General features: G+C 47.6%; 1 pseudogene; it reads right to left on the minus strand.

Moving 5' to 3' along the window:
* Window positions 1–313: 313 nt before the first annotated feature.
* On the minus strand, window positions 314–6,072 carry LOC105474580 (UMP-CMP kinase-like; annotated as a pseudogene).
* Window positions 6,073–14,567: the final 8,495 nt, after the last annotated feature.

Genomic DNA, 14,567 nt, shown 5'->3' on the forward strand with positions numbered 1-14,567 from the left:
AGCATACTGAAAAGTTTTGCTCATAGAAGGCACAAACTATAAAAGGGATAGTCTTTTTGAGTTAAAACAAAAAAAAAAACCTAGCTTGTTTAGTGATCACTGTAACTAAGATGAAGTTATGTCTCTTAATTTACTGTCTCTCCTGTGACCAAAAAAAAAAAAACCAGAAAATTTAATTTGTCTTACCATATACTTTCCAGCCACTAATTGAGATGTAGTTATGAAAGATTAAAGTTGCCTTAAAAGGGGGTCACGATAGCAGTTATCAAAGCAATATTCAAGCAAGATTTCAAGGATGCTTTCAGGTTTAGAATTAGTTTTCCTTGTCAAAAATCTTCACAACTTCAAAAACTTAACAGATTGAGAAGCATTTATTTTCTTGACTTTCCCCATTTCTTTATATAAGTCAATAACTGGCTTTGTAGTCTGAAGGTGGGGCTCAGTTCTCCTTCCCAAGCTTTCTGTGTTGTCATCACTCTTTCTTCTCCCAGGACATCATTCAATACAGATCTTATTATTACAGTATATATGTGTATATATATATATACACACAGAATGAAAGATACATCTATCTGCCTTCCCATCCATTGTCTTGTTCCAACCTTGTTTTTGTGCGTGTGTGTGTGTGTGTGTGTGTGTTTTGAGATGGAGCCTCACTCTTGTTACCAGGCTGGAGTGCAGTGGTGGGATCTCAACTCCCTGCAATGTCCACCTTCCGGATTCAAGAGATTCTTCTGCCTCAGCCTCCTGAGTAGCTGGGATTCCAGGTGCACGCCACCAGGCCCAGCTAGTTTTTTGAATTTTTAGTAGAGACGGGGTTTCATCATGTTGGACAGGCTGGTCGTGAACTCCTGACCTCAGGTGATCCACCCACCTTGGTCTCCCAAAGTGCTGGGATTACAGGCGTGAGCCACCGCGCCCGGCCTATTGTTTCAACCTTGAAGGTTGTCTTGACTTCTTGGAAACCCATCCATCAAGGATGTACTCTTTTGAGTACTGACAGCCATTGTCATAAACTGATGGTTATCTCCACTGGTCCCATGTTTCTTTCTTTAATGTAATTTTCAGTGAGTTCACCATACTGTGAATCTGGGCTCTTCCTTTCATCATAAAGCAACTCTCCTGCAGAAAGGTGCGTGTAGTCATCTTTCTCAAGGATGCCTGTGCGCCGGGACCGCCCTGGACAAACACCACCAGGGACTTCATGAGACTGGGAGGGCAGAGAAGAATCGGCCTGCGGGTCTGCAGCGGGAAGCTAAAGCCCAGGACGTGGAGCAGCGGCTCAGGCAGCGGCTCAGCCTGCACCGCACCTCAGCTCAGGGGGCTGACAGCGGCCAGCGCGGCGTGGGGCGGAGAGGCGGCATGGGAAAGGGGCGGGCTACCAGGGCATCTGCGCCGCGGTCAGAAGGGAACTTTTTTTAAAAAATTATTTTATTTTATTTTTTATTTTTTGTAAAGATGGGACATGTTGCACAGTCTGGTCTTAAACTTTCTTTGTTTTTGTTTTTGTTTTTGTTTTTTTCTTTCTTTTTTTGAGACGGAGTCTGGCTCTGTCGCCCAGGCTGGAGTGCAGTGGTGCGATTTTGGGTCACTGCAACCTCTGCCTCCTGGGTTCAAGAGATTCTCCTGCCCCAGTCTCCTGAGTAGCTGGGATTACAAGCGCCTGCCACCACGCCTGGCTAATTTTTGTATTTTTAGTAGAGACGGGGTTTCACCGTGTTGGCCAGGCTGGTCTCAAACTCCTGACCTCAGGTGATCCGGCCACCTTGGCCTAGCAAAGTGCTGGTAATATAGGAGTTATTAAGAAATTATTTTAGGCAGATAGTAAGGGTAAGGAGTCCCCAGTAACGCTTTTTCTTTTAATAAAAGCAACTCCCCCAAACATTTCAGGGTTTTTTTGAGATTCACTCAGTTGCCCAGGCTGAAGTGCAGTGGCGCGGTCTCCACCTCCCACTTCAAGCTATTCTCCCTCCTGAATTAGCCTCCCGTGTAGCTGGGATTACAGGCGCCTGCCACCAGCCCAGCTAATGTTTTGTGTTTTTAAGCAGAGACTGGGTTTCACCATGTTGGCCAGGCTGGTCTCGAACTCCTGACCTCGTGATCCGCCCCGTCTGCCTCGACCTCCCAAAGCTCTGGGATTACAGGCGTGAACCACCGCGCCCAGCCACAACATTTCTCTGCTAACAGAAAGCAGCTTGAAAAGCCAGGCCTGCAAGCTTTGATACGCAAACACAAGCGGTTAGAATCTGGGTCCATCCAACGTGGCAATTCCTGCCCTCTTCTCCTTGTCCCAAAGTGTGCCAGCTGTCGTGACCACCTCCAGATGACTCTAAGAATGCAGGACATCCCGGAGACCTGCAGTTGCATATTAAAAGGCCAGGGTGGGAGGGCCAGGTTTTTCCACAGGCTCTGTGAATGACACACCTGAACAAGCCAATCCCCTGGGCCCTATGCACATCAGAGACTGCCTCCTCCAGCCTCCCAATATAAAGGACTACTTTCCCGCAGCACACGGGGTTTGTCCGTTTGGAGCCCCGCTCGGAGCCCCGCTCCCTCTTTATGGCGGAGCCGTTTTCTTCTTTCTTTCTTCTTTCTTGCCTGTTAAACTTTCCGCCCTTTGAAACCACTCCACGTGTGTCCGCGTTGTTTATCTAATCAGCAAGAGACACAGAACCCTGGTGTTTCTCCAGTCATCGGAGCTGTATCACTGGGATTACAGGCATGAGCCACCATGCCTAGCCTGGTCTCAAACTCTTAGCTTCAAGGGATCTTCCTGCCTCTGCCTCCCAAAGAGCTGGGATTACAGGTATGAACCACTGTACCTGGCCCTATACCACATTTTCTTTACCCACTCATCTGCTGTTGGACATGTAGGTCGATTCACTTTTTCCCATTCCCACATACGGCACAATCAGTAGCTGTGCTATGCACTCTCCTGGCTCTGCTTTCCAGGGAACAGAAGTAGATACATCAATTTGAATTTCCCCATTATAATCTGAATCGATGATTCCTGTATGTATTTGTACGCCTTTTAAACTTACACTAGACCTTCCTAAAAGTAATCCTATTGTCCCTGCTGGCAAGGGTCCACAGACTCCTGCTGGGACCTTTTGCAGGGGTTCCCCAGGCAGAAGGCTCACAGCTTTTGTGCAGCGTAAATCTACTGCAGCACTACCGGCTGTGACGGGGGACGGACATTGTACAGGGGTGAGGGAATGGCCTGAGCTGGAAATGCCTCGGTTTAGAACGGGGTCTGGGACCGGCCCCTCATGGCGTTTCCCGAAATTGGGTTCCCTTCTTTATCAAAAGTGGTAAAGTTCCCACTTTTATCAAAAGTGACACTGCCTAACCCCTGTTTTCCTTTTTTACATTTTGGACGTATTTCAGGATCAGCAGTTTTTTCCCCTATCTGGCAGCCTGACTTGCTGATTTTTTCTACATTCTTTTTTAGTATGACCATGCATCCCACAGTTAAAACAAGCTCCAGGAAATGGAGTATTTCCTTTATCCACTCTCAGTCCTGCCATTGCCTGTGCCAACAAGGTAGCTTTATGCAGATTACCTCCGATACCATCACAGGCCTTGATATAATCAACTAAATGTGCTTTCCCTCTGATAGGTCGCAGAGCAGCCTGGCAATCGGGATTAGCATTGTCGGAAGCTAATAACTGCAATACTATATCCTGAGCAGCCGAATCTGCAATCATCTTTTTAAGAGACTTCTGTAACCGAGCTATAAAGGCAACATATGGTTCTCTTGGTCCCTGTTTTGTAGCACTAAAGGAAGGGTATTGTTCCCCACCTGAAGTGATTTTTTTCCCAGGCTCTAATGCACGCTCCTCTAAGCTGTTCTATGGCATCATCCTGCATGACCAGTTGTGCATCTAAACCAGCCCAGCCGCCAACCCCTCAAAAGTTGGTCTGCAGTTATATTAATTTGAGGTTGGGCCTGGGCATTGCGAGCAGCCTGAATGGAAGCTTCATCTGGCCACTAAGTTTTAAATTGTAAGAACTGAGGAGGAGTTAGACAAGCTCATCCCAGTTAGTAGGTATCATTTGACTGGAAACAGTAACATTCTTTGACAGTCCTGTGGGGGAAAAGAAAGAGATCAGACTGTTACTGTGTCTGTGTAGAAAGAAGTAGACGTAAGAGACTCCATTTTGTTCTGTACTAAGAGAAGTTCTTCTGCCTTGAGATACTGTTAATCTGTAACCCTACGCCCAACCCTGTCCTTGCAGAGACGTGGGCTGTGTCTACTCAAGGTTTAATGGATTTGGGGCTGTGCCAGATGTGCTTTGTTAAACAAGTGCCTGAAGGCAGCATGCTTGTTAAAAGTCATCACCATTCTCTAATCTCAAGTACCCAGGGACGCAAACACTGCGGAAGGCCGCAGGGACCTCTGCCTAGCAAAGCCAGGTATTGTCCAAGGTTTCTCCCCATGTGATAGTCTGAAATATGGCCTCGTGGGAAGGGAAAGACGGGTGTCCCCCAGCCTGACACCTGTAAAGGGTCTGTGCTGAGGAGGATTAGTAAAAGAGGAAGGAAGGCCTCTTTGCAGTTGAGATACAGGAAGGCATCTGTCTCCTGCCCATCCCTGGGCAATGGAATGTCGCGGTGTAAAACCTGATTGTATGTTCTATTTACTGAGATAGGAGAAAACCGCCTTAGGGCTGGAAGTGGGATGTGCTAGTGGCAGTGCTGCTCTTTATGCCCTGAAAATGTTTATGGAGATGTTTGCATATATGCACATCAAAGCATAGCACTTTTCCTTAAACTTATTCATGACACAGATCTTTATTCATATGTCTTCTTGCTGACCTTCTCCCTACTATGACCCTATTGTCCTGCCACTTCCCCCTTTCCGAGATGGTAAAGATAATGGTCAATAAATACTGAGGGAACTCAGAGACGGGTGCCGGCGCGGGTCCTCCGTATGCTGAGCGCTGGTGCCCTGGGCCCACTTTTCTTTCTCTATACTTTGTCTCTGTGTCTCTTTCTTTTCTCAAGTCTCTCGTTCCACCTGACGAGAAACGCCTACAGGTGTGGAGGGGCAGGCCATTACAAAAGCAGAACCTGGTCCATACTGACATTGCTTGTTTTAATTCTTTGAGTAATTTAGAAGGAAGAGGTTCAAAGTAGCTGTAACATTTCCCTCTTGATCTGGGGGGTGTATTCTAACAGGGAACTGCCAAGCCTCAAAATCACCCTCTCGCCTAGCTTGCTGAATTCCTGCCTGAATAGAACTAACAGCAGTCACTCGAGGTGCTGCTCGAACAGTCACTGGGGCAACTACTTTTCGCCCAGTGTCCTCCAGAAAAGAAAGATCTGGGGGGTCATTTTCTTCAAAATAATAAGGAGGGGGTGCAGAAGGGGAAGGATGAACCTCTCCTTCCTTTGGCGCTTTACCTTCAGCTGGCAAATAAACATGCTCTGTAACCTCTTCTGTTACTTCAGTATACTCTTGTTCCTCCTCTTCATCAGTGTGAAAAAGCTCCAAGGTGGAACGAACCAGACCCCAAACTTGCCCCACTGTTACCCTGATGCTTCCGAGCTCCCCTCCTTACCACGAGGATTGCTTTAAGAGTACTCGGGTGTCCTCCAGCTAGTGTTCTGTTCCAACCATCTCTCCGGGGACTCTTCGACCTGGATTCGAGCCCCCACGATGGACGCCAATTGCTGAGACCAGCTCGGTCGGGGAGACCCTAACCCAGTGGCGCTAGAGGAATTAAAGACACACACACACAAATATAGAGGTGTGAAGTGGGGAATCAGGGGTCTCACAGCCTTTAGAGCTGAGAGTTCGAACAGAGATTTACCCACATATTTATTAACAGCAAACCAGTCGTTAGCATTGTTTCTATAGATATTAAATTAACTGAAAGTATCCCATAACCTTATGGGAAACGAAGGGATGGGCCGAATTAATTGCAGCAGGAACATGCCTTTAAGACACAGATTGCTCATGCTTTTGTCTGTGGCTTAAGAATGCCTTCAAGGGGTTTTTGGGGCCAGGTGTTCCTTGCCCTCATTCCCGTAAACCCACAACCTTCCAGCTTGGGCATTAGGGCCATTATGGACATGTTACAGTGCTGCAGAGATTTTGTTTATAGCCAGTTTTGGGACCGTTTATGGCCAGATTTTGGGGTACTTACTCCAAACATATTAATTAATTTCTAGTTTCTCTATTTGGTTCCATTGGTTTACATGTCTGTTTTTATGCCAGTACTATGCTGTTACTATGGCTTCGTAGTATATTTTGAAGTCTGGTAATGTGATACCTTCAATTTTGTTCCTTTTGCTCAGGATGGCTTTGGTTATTTGGGGTCTTTTGTGATTCTATGCAAATTTTAGTGTTTTTCTATTTCTGTGAAGAGCGTCAGTGGTATTTGGATAACAACTGCATTGAATCTGTAGATTGCTTTGGGTAGTGATATGGTTTAGCTCTGTGTCCCCGCTCAAATCTCATCTCAAATTGTAATCCCCATGTGTCAAAGGAGGGACCTGGTGGGAGGCGATTGGATCATGGGGACAGGTTCCCCGTGCTGTTCTGGTAATATCGAGTGAATTCTCATGAGATCTGATGGTTTAAAAGTGTGGCACATCCCCCCTCGCTCTCTCTCTCCTGCCGCCTTATGAAGAAGGTGCTTGCTTCTCCTTTACCTTCCGTTATGATTGTAAGTTTCCCAAGGCCTCCCTAGCCATGCAGAACTGTGACTCAATTAAACCTCTTTTCTTTATAAATTACTCAGTCTGGGCCGGGCGTGGTGGCTCACACCTGTAATCCCAGCACTTTGGGAAGCCGAGACGGGTGGATTACAAGGTCAGGAGATCAATACCATCTTGGTCAACATGGTGAAACCCCATCTCTACTAAAATGCAAAAAAATTAGCCAGGTGTGGTGGCACACACCTGTGGTCCCAGCTACTCAGGAGGCTGAAGCAGGGGAATTGCTTGTACCCAGGAGGCGGAGGTTGCAGTGAGCCAAGATCGTGCCACTGCACTCCAGCCTGGCGACAGAGCAAGACTCCATCTCAAAAATAAATAAATAAATAAATGAATAATCATTCTCAGGTAGTTCTTTGTAACAGTGTGGAAATGAACCGATACAGGTAGTATGGAGCATGCCTTCTAATTCCACAAGTTACACTCCCACCTATGCCTAAGAGTCCTGTCTCTAAGCTCCTTAACTATAAAATCTCCATTCTTTTTTTTTTTTTTTGAGACGGAGTCTCGCTCTGTCGCCCAGGCTGGAGTACAGCAGCCGGATCTCAGCTCACTGCATGCTGCGCCTCCCCGGTTTAAGCCATTCTCCTGCCTCAGCCTCCTGAGTAGCTGGGATTACAGGCGCCCGCCACTTCGCTCAGCTAGTTTTTTGTATTTTTTTTTAGTAGAGACGGGGTTTCACCGTGTTAGCCAGGATGGTGTCGATCTCCTGACCTCGTGATCCGCCCGTCTCAGCCTCCCAAAGTGCTGGGATTACAGGCTTGGGCCACCGTGCCCGGCCCAAAATCTCCATTCTATGACCTCTTTGTCTCCTAGACTCGTATTTGACTCCAACATCCCCCAGAATACAATTATCCAGGATGATACGAGAATGGAGAGATTCCATAGTAAGAATTAGATTGCCAGCCGGGCGCGGTGGCTCAAGCCTGTAATCCCAGCACTTTGGGAGGCCGAGACGGGCGGATCACGAGGTCAGGAGATCGAGACCATCCTGGCTAACACGGTGAAACCCCGTCTCTACTAAGAAATACAAAAAATAGCCGGGCGAGGTGGCAGCGCCTGTAGTCCCAGCTACTCGGGAGGCTGAGGCCGGAGAATGGCGTGAACCTGGGAGGCGGAGCTTGCAGTGAGCTGAGATCCGGCCACTGCACTCCAGCCTGGGCTACAGAGCGAGACTCCGTCTCAAAAAAAAAAAAAAAAAAGAATTAGATTGCCTTTGTCATCCTGCCTCACCCCCACTGACAGGGCTGTACCAGACACAGTGACCCACATTTCCAGCTCTTACAAACAACAAAAATTTGCCAACCATGTCCTGAGAGGATGTCACTGATGCTCAGCAGTTAGCTTTGATGGTTTCCAGTGTTAGCAGACAGGATACATTACACAGTGCCTCCTCCTCACTTTCCAGGGATGTGGCCTGGAGTACCTTCTGCCTTGGGGAATCTTCCCCCAGATTCCACCCATGGGTCAAATTTTAGGAATCAGCTCACTCCCTTAGAAGCAGCTGTGATTCTCATGCTTGTCCTGATGATCTGGACCTTCTGGTGCTCTCTGTAGAAACCAGGAAACATCAGGAGATTTGATCCCACCTCAGGAACTCAGTTTTCTTTCTCTCTGTCTTCATTCCCTCTTCTCACTCTATTGCATGTAACTAGGTCACTGCATCTCAAAAAACACATAAACTTTTTTTTTGTTTATTTTTGGGTTTACTTTTATTTTTATTTTTTGAGACACAGTTTCACTCTGTCACCCAGGCTGGAGTGCAGTGGAACAATCTCAGCTCATTGCAACCTCTGGGTTCAGCTGATTCTCCTGCCTCCGCCCCCCAAGTAGCTGGGACCACAGGTGCGTGCCACCACGCCTGACTAATTTTTTTTTGTATTATTAGTAGAGACGAGGTTCCACCATTTTGGCCAGGCTCCTGAGGTCGAACTCCCAAGTGATCTGCTTGCCTCAGCCTCCCAAAGTGCGGGATTGCAGGCTTGAGCCACTGCACATGGCCAATACAAAAACTATTTTAAGAAATCACATTTCGGCCGGGCGCGGTGGCTCACGCCTGTAATCCCAGCACTTTGGGAGGCCGAGGCGGGCGGATCACAAGGTCAGGAGATCGAGACCATGGTGAAACCCCGTCTCTACTAAAAATACAAAAAATGAGCCGGGCGCGGTGGCGGGCGCCTGTAGTTCCAGCTACTCGGGAGGCTGAGGCAGGAGAATGGCGTGAACCCGGGAGGCGGAGCTTGCAGTGAGCCAGGATAGCGCCACTGCACTCCAGCTTGGGCGACAGAGCAAGACTCTGTCTCAAAAAAAAAAAAAAAAAAAAGAAAAGAAATCACATTTCTGTGTTTTTCTAATACTCTTTGCTTCTTGCTCATTCATTTGGCCATCTGTTACTCATCAGCAGATAAGCCGTAGCAAGTGGGAAAATGGGAAAAAGTATCTATTCACTTAACTTTTCCTTCCACATGATGAAAAATAGGCATCACTTTTTTTTTTCTTTGAGTTGGAGTCTTGCTCTGTCACCCAGGCTAGAGTGCGGTGGTGTGATCTCAGCTCACTGCAACCTCTGCCTCCTGGGTTTAAGCGATTCTTCTGCCTCAGCCTCCCAAGTAGCTGGGTCTACAGGCATGCACCACCACGCCTGGCTAATTTTTGTATTTTTAGCAGAGATGGGGTTTTGCCACATTGGCCAGGCTGGTCTCGGACGCCTGACCTCAAGTGATCTGCCCACCTCGGCCTCCCAAAGTGCTGGGATTACAGGCGTGAGCCACAACACCCAGCAAAAATAAGCATCACTTTGTTTGTTTATTTGTTTGTTTGTGACAGAGTCTCACTCTGTCTCGCCGACTGGAGTGCAGTGGCACAATGATGGCTCACCATAACCTCGACCTCCTGGCTCAATCCATCCTCCTTAGTAGCTGGGATTACAGGCGTGCACCATCATGCCCAGCTATATTGTTCTTTTCTTTTCTTTTCTTTTCTTTGGTGGAGGTGGGATTTTGCCATGTTTCCCAGGCTATTCTCAAACTCCTGAGCTCAAGCAATCTGCCCTCCTCAGCCTCCCCAAGTACTGGGATTACAGGTATGAGACACTGTCCCTGGCCATCACTTCCTTTTGACTGTAGAACTCCTTGGCCCAGCTCATGGGAAAGAGCATTCTAAGGTCACAATTACTGAGCAGCTCAGGGGCAATAAGGGGATTTTGAGGAAAGGAAGACATCGGAGAGGAAAGGGGGCCTCCCAGGCTGGGGTTTTGGTTTATTCTTGGGCTCAGGGGGAGCAGGTGTTGTAGAAGGGGAAGCTCCCTCCATGCCCGTCCTGCTTCTCTGGAAGGAATCCATGTCATGTTCCAGGACACACAGAAGGCCATAGTTACTTGTGGGGAGGAGTCACAGGCATTAAAGGCTTACACTTGTCGCATTGAGTATTCTTCTTTCCATCCTTGAGTGGAAGAAGACAACTGACCCAGTGCCTGGACCCTTGGAACAATCACCTGTTGTATTGATTACCTTCTTGCATAAACGAATTCCCCCAAAGTTTAGTGGCTGTATTAGTCTGTTCTCACACCGCTATAAAGAACTACCTGAGATGGTAATTTATGAAGAAAAGAGGTTTGTTGACTCACACTTCCACAGCCTGTACGGGAAGCATGGCTGGGGCATCAGGAAACTTACAATCATGATGGAAGGCAAAGGGGAAGCAGGTACATCTTACCATGGCAGAGAGAGCAGAGGGGGATGTGTTACACACTTTTAAACCATCGGATCTCATGAGAACTCAGTCACTTTCTTTTTTTTTTTTTTTTTTTTTTTTTTTTTTTTTTTTTTTTTGAGACAGAGTCTCGCTTAGTCGCCCAGACTGGAGTGCAGTGGCGCGATCTCGGCTCACTGCAAGCTCCGCCTCCCGGGTTCACGCCATTCTCCTGCCTCAGCCTCCCGAGTAGCTGGGACTACAGGCGCCCGCCGCCTCGCCCGGCTAATTTTTTGCATTTTTAGTAGAGACGGGGTTTCACAGTGTTAGCCAGGATGGTCTCGATCTCCTGACCTTGTGATCCGCCCGTCTCGGCCTCCCAAAGTGCTGGGATTACAGGCGTGAGCCACCGCGCCCAGCCAAGAACTCAGTCACTTTCATGAGAACAGCAAGCAGGGATCTGCCCCCATGATCCAATCACCTCCCACCAGGTCCCTCTCCCAACGTTGGGAATTACAGTTCAACAGGAGGTTTGGGTGGGGACACAGAGCCAAACCATATCAGTGGCCTAACTCATTATTTTTTATCTCACGGTTTTATGTGTCAGGAATCTATTACAGCTTAGCCATGTACTCTGGCTCTGAGTTTCTCACAAGGCTGTGGTCGAGGTGCTGGCGGCAGCTGCAGTCATCTTCAATTTCCACTCAGGGGTGCATTTGCTTCCAAACTTATTCAATAGGTTATTGGCAGGTTTTGGGTCCTTACAAGCTGTTGGACTGACAACTTTGGCTCTGCACAGTCTGTTGGCCTGGGTCCTTCCCGGGTTCCTTACCATGTAGGCCTGTCCACAAGGAAGCTCACAACTTGGCAGCTGCCTTTATCAGCATGAGCAAGTGAAAGGGCAAGAGAGATGGGAAACAAGAGGAATCACAGTCTTTCGTAGTTTAATTTCAAAAGTAACATGCAGCCAGGCACAGTGGCTCATGCCTGTAATCCCAGCACTTTGGGAGGCCGAGGCAGGTGGATCACCTGAGGTCAGAAGTTCAAGACCAGCCTGGCCAACACAGCAAAACCTTGTCTCTATTAAAATTTAAAAAATTAGCTGGGCATGGTGGCAGACGCCTATAATCCCAGCTACTCGGGAAGTTCAGGCAGGAGAATTACTTGAACCTGGGAGGCAGAGGTTGCAGTGAGCTAAGATTGTGCCACTGCACTCCAGCCTGGTCGACAGAACGAGACTCCATCTCAAAAAAAAAAAAAAGGGGGCATGCTCTCCCTTTGCCATATTCTAGGTTAGAAGAAAATTACTAGGTCCAGCTCAGATTCAAGGGCAGCAAATTAAACAGGGCATATTTAAGAAGTTGGGGTCACTGGATAGTTTTAGAAGGCTACCTGCCACATTTGCCATTTATTATTATCAGAGATGTATAAAGGTTATACAAAAAAATGTATACAAATATATTATGAAATATAAAAAAAATTCTTATTTCATAAAAGTGAAACCAATCTCCGCTGGGCATGGTGGCTCACGCCTGTAATCCCAGCACTTTGGGAGGCCAAGGTGGATGGATCACAAGGTCAGGACATCAAGACCATCCTGGCTAACACGGTGAAACCCTGTCTCTACTAAAAATACAACAAAATTAGCTGGGCGTGGTGGCGGGCGCCTGTAATCCCAGCTACTTGGGAGGCTGAGACAGGAGAATTGCTTGAACTTGGGAGGCAGAGCTTGCAGTGAGCCGAGATCACACCACTGCACTCCAGCCTGGGCAACAGAGCAAGACTCCATCTCAAAAAAACAAACAAACAAAAAGAAACCAATCTCTTTCTTCTCTCTTCTTTGTTTCTTCACTCATAAGAGCAACTCTAGAGTTCTTATTGCTTTGGGCTCAGAGAGCCATCGTTGGTAACATGTGAGTTTAGAGAAAATGAAAGGCTCTGCTTTAAAGATTTTGTTTTCGTTTTTTTTCAGAGATAGGGTCTTACTCTGTTGCCCAGCCTGGAGTGCAGTAGCACAATCACAAATCACTGCGGCCTTGAACTCCTGGACTCAAGTAATCCTACTACCTCAGCCACCCAAGTAGCTGGGAGGCTACTGTGCACACTGCCACAACTGGCTAATATTTTAATATTTTGTAGAAATGGGGGTCTAGCCGGGCGTGGTGGCTCACGCCTGTAATCCCAGCACTTTGGGAGGCTGAGGTAGGTGGATCACGAGGTCAGATCGAGACCATCCTGGCTAACACAGTGAAACCCCATCTCCACTAAAAATACAAAAAATTAGCCAGGCGTTGTGGCTGGCGCCTGTAGTCCCAGCTACTCCGGAGGCTGAGGTGGGAGAATGGTGTGAAATCCGGGAGGTGGAGCTTGCAGTGAGCCGAGATCGCGCCACTGCACTCCAGCCTGGGTGACAGAGCGAGACTCTATCTCAAAGAAAAAAAAAAAAAAGAAATGGGGGTGTCTTGCACAGTGGCTCACGCCTGTAATCCCAACACTTTAGGAGGCCAAGGCACATGGATCACCTGAGGTCAGGTCGGGGGTTCAAGACCAGCCTGGCCAACATGGTGAAACCCCGTCTCTACTAAAAATACCAAAAATTAGCCAGGCTTAGTGATGGGCGCCTATAATCCCAGCTACTCAGGAGGCTGAGACACAAGAGAATTGCTTGAACCTGGGAGGCGGAGGTTACAGTGAGCCAAGATCATGCTGTTGCACTCTAGCCTGGGCAACAAGAGTGAAACTCCATCTCAAAAAAAAAAAAAGAAAGAGAAAAAGAAATGGGGGTCTTGCTGTGTTGTCCAGGCTTGTTTGGAACTCCTGGCCTCAAGTGATCCCCCTGCCTGTCCTCCCAAAGCACTGGGATTACAGGTGCCCGGCCCCTGCTTTAAGTTTTAAGACATACCTGGCTACTCCAGCCCAGTTTTGCTTGAGAACCCTGTGTTGGGGTCCTACTGGAAGCCATGCAGTGGGGCTGGAGTTCCCTTTGTCTCTATCTCTCATACATCTCCTTCAGGTAATCAGTTAGAGAAGTAACTGGCAATCAGCCTGGCCAAAATCATCTACCAGCACCCTACCCCTATCACAAGCCCATCAGAGGGAAACTCTAATTGGTTTCCCTTCCTGTAAAGTCCAAGTCTCCCAACCTGGAGAGCTCTTCTCTCTCCTCGCTGGAGATCCAATTCAAGCCACTCCTCTTCTCTGAAACGTTAGAATTAAATGAGAAGATGGGAAGAGATGTTTCTTTGTAAATAGAATTGCCTGAGGGTCAAAGAGGCCTGCAAGTGAGAAAACAAGCTAAACAGCTGGAAAAAAAGACACAGGGGAAGGATGGAGTGTCAACTACTGGTTATAAAATTTCTCTTCTCCTTGGCAGGGAATGTCTCTGTGGGGATACAGATGCATCTAGCTGCTGAGCACACAGTAGGTGTCCAATTAGTCCTTGTTGACAATGTACTTGTAGTGGTTTTTAAATGTTCACAAATTCCTTGATATTCTTTCATTAATAGGTAGAGCCTGATTCCCTTCCTTTGAATGGGGGCTAGACTGACTTCTAATGAATAGAATGTGGCTGAAATGACAGTGTATGACTTCTGAGGTGAGGTCAGAAAAGGCATTGCAGCGTCTGCTCTGTTCTCTCCTGGATGATTTACTATAAGGCAAGCCAGTTGCTATGTCATTAAGGGAGGAGACCACCCTTCATATTGTCTTACGCCCAATTTCTGCCTCCAAAGAAACAAAAAGTAAAAACTATAAGGCAGAAATGAAATCCACAAGCAGACAGCCCAGCGCCACACCCTGGGCCTGGTAGTTAAAGATCGACCCCTGACCTAATCAGTTATGTTAGCTATAGATTACAGACATTGTATAGAAATGCACTGTGAAAATCCCTATCTTGTTTTGTTCTGATGTAATTACTGGTGCATGCAGCCCCCAGTCACGTACCCCCTGCTCGCTCAATCAATCATGACATTCTCACACGCACCCCCTTGGAGTTGTGAGCCCTTAAAAGGGACAGGAATTGCTCACTCGGGGAGCTCGGCTCTTGAGGGAGTCTTGCCGATGCCCCTGGCCGAGTAAACCCCTTCCTTCTGTAGCTCGGTGTCTGAGGAGTTTTGTCTGCCGTTCGTCCTGCTACATTTCTTGGTTTCCTGTC

Source organism: Macaca nemestrina, chromosome 5 (genome assembly GCF_043159975.1).
Source record: "Macaca nemestrina isolate mMacNem1 chromosome 5, mMacNem.hap1, whole genome shotgun sequence".
In the NCBI taxonomy this organism is placed as follows: Eukaryota; Metazoa; Chordata; class Mammalia; order Primates; family Cercopithecidae; genus Macaca; species Macaca nemestrina.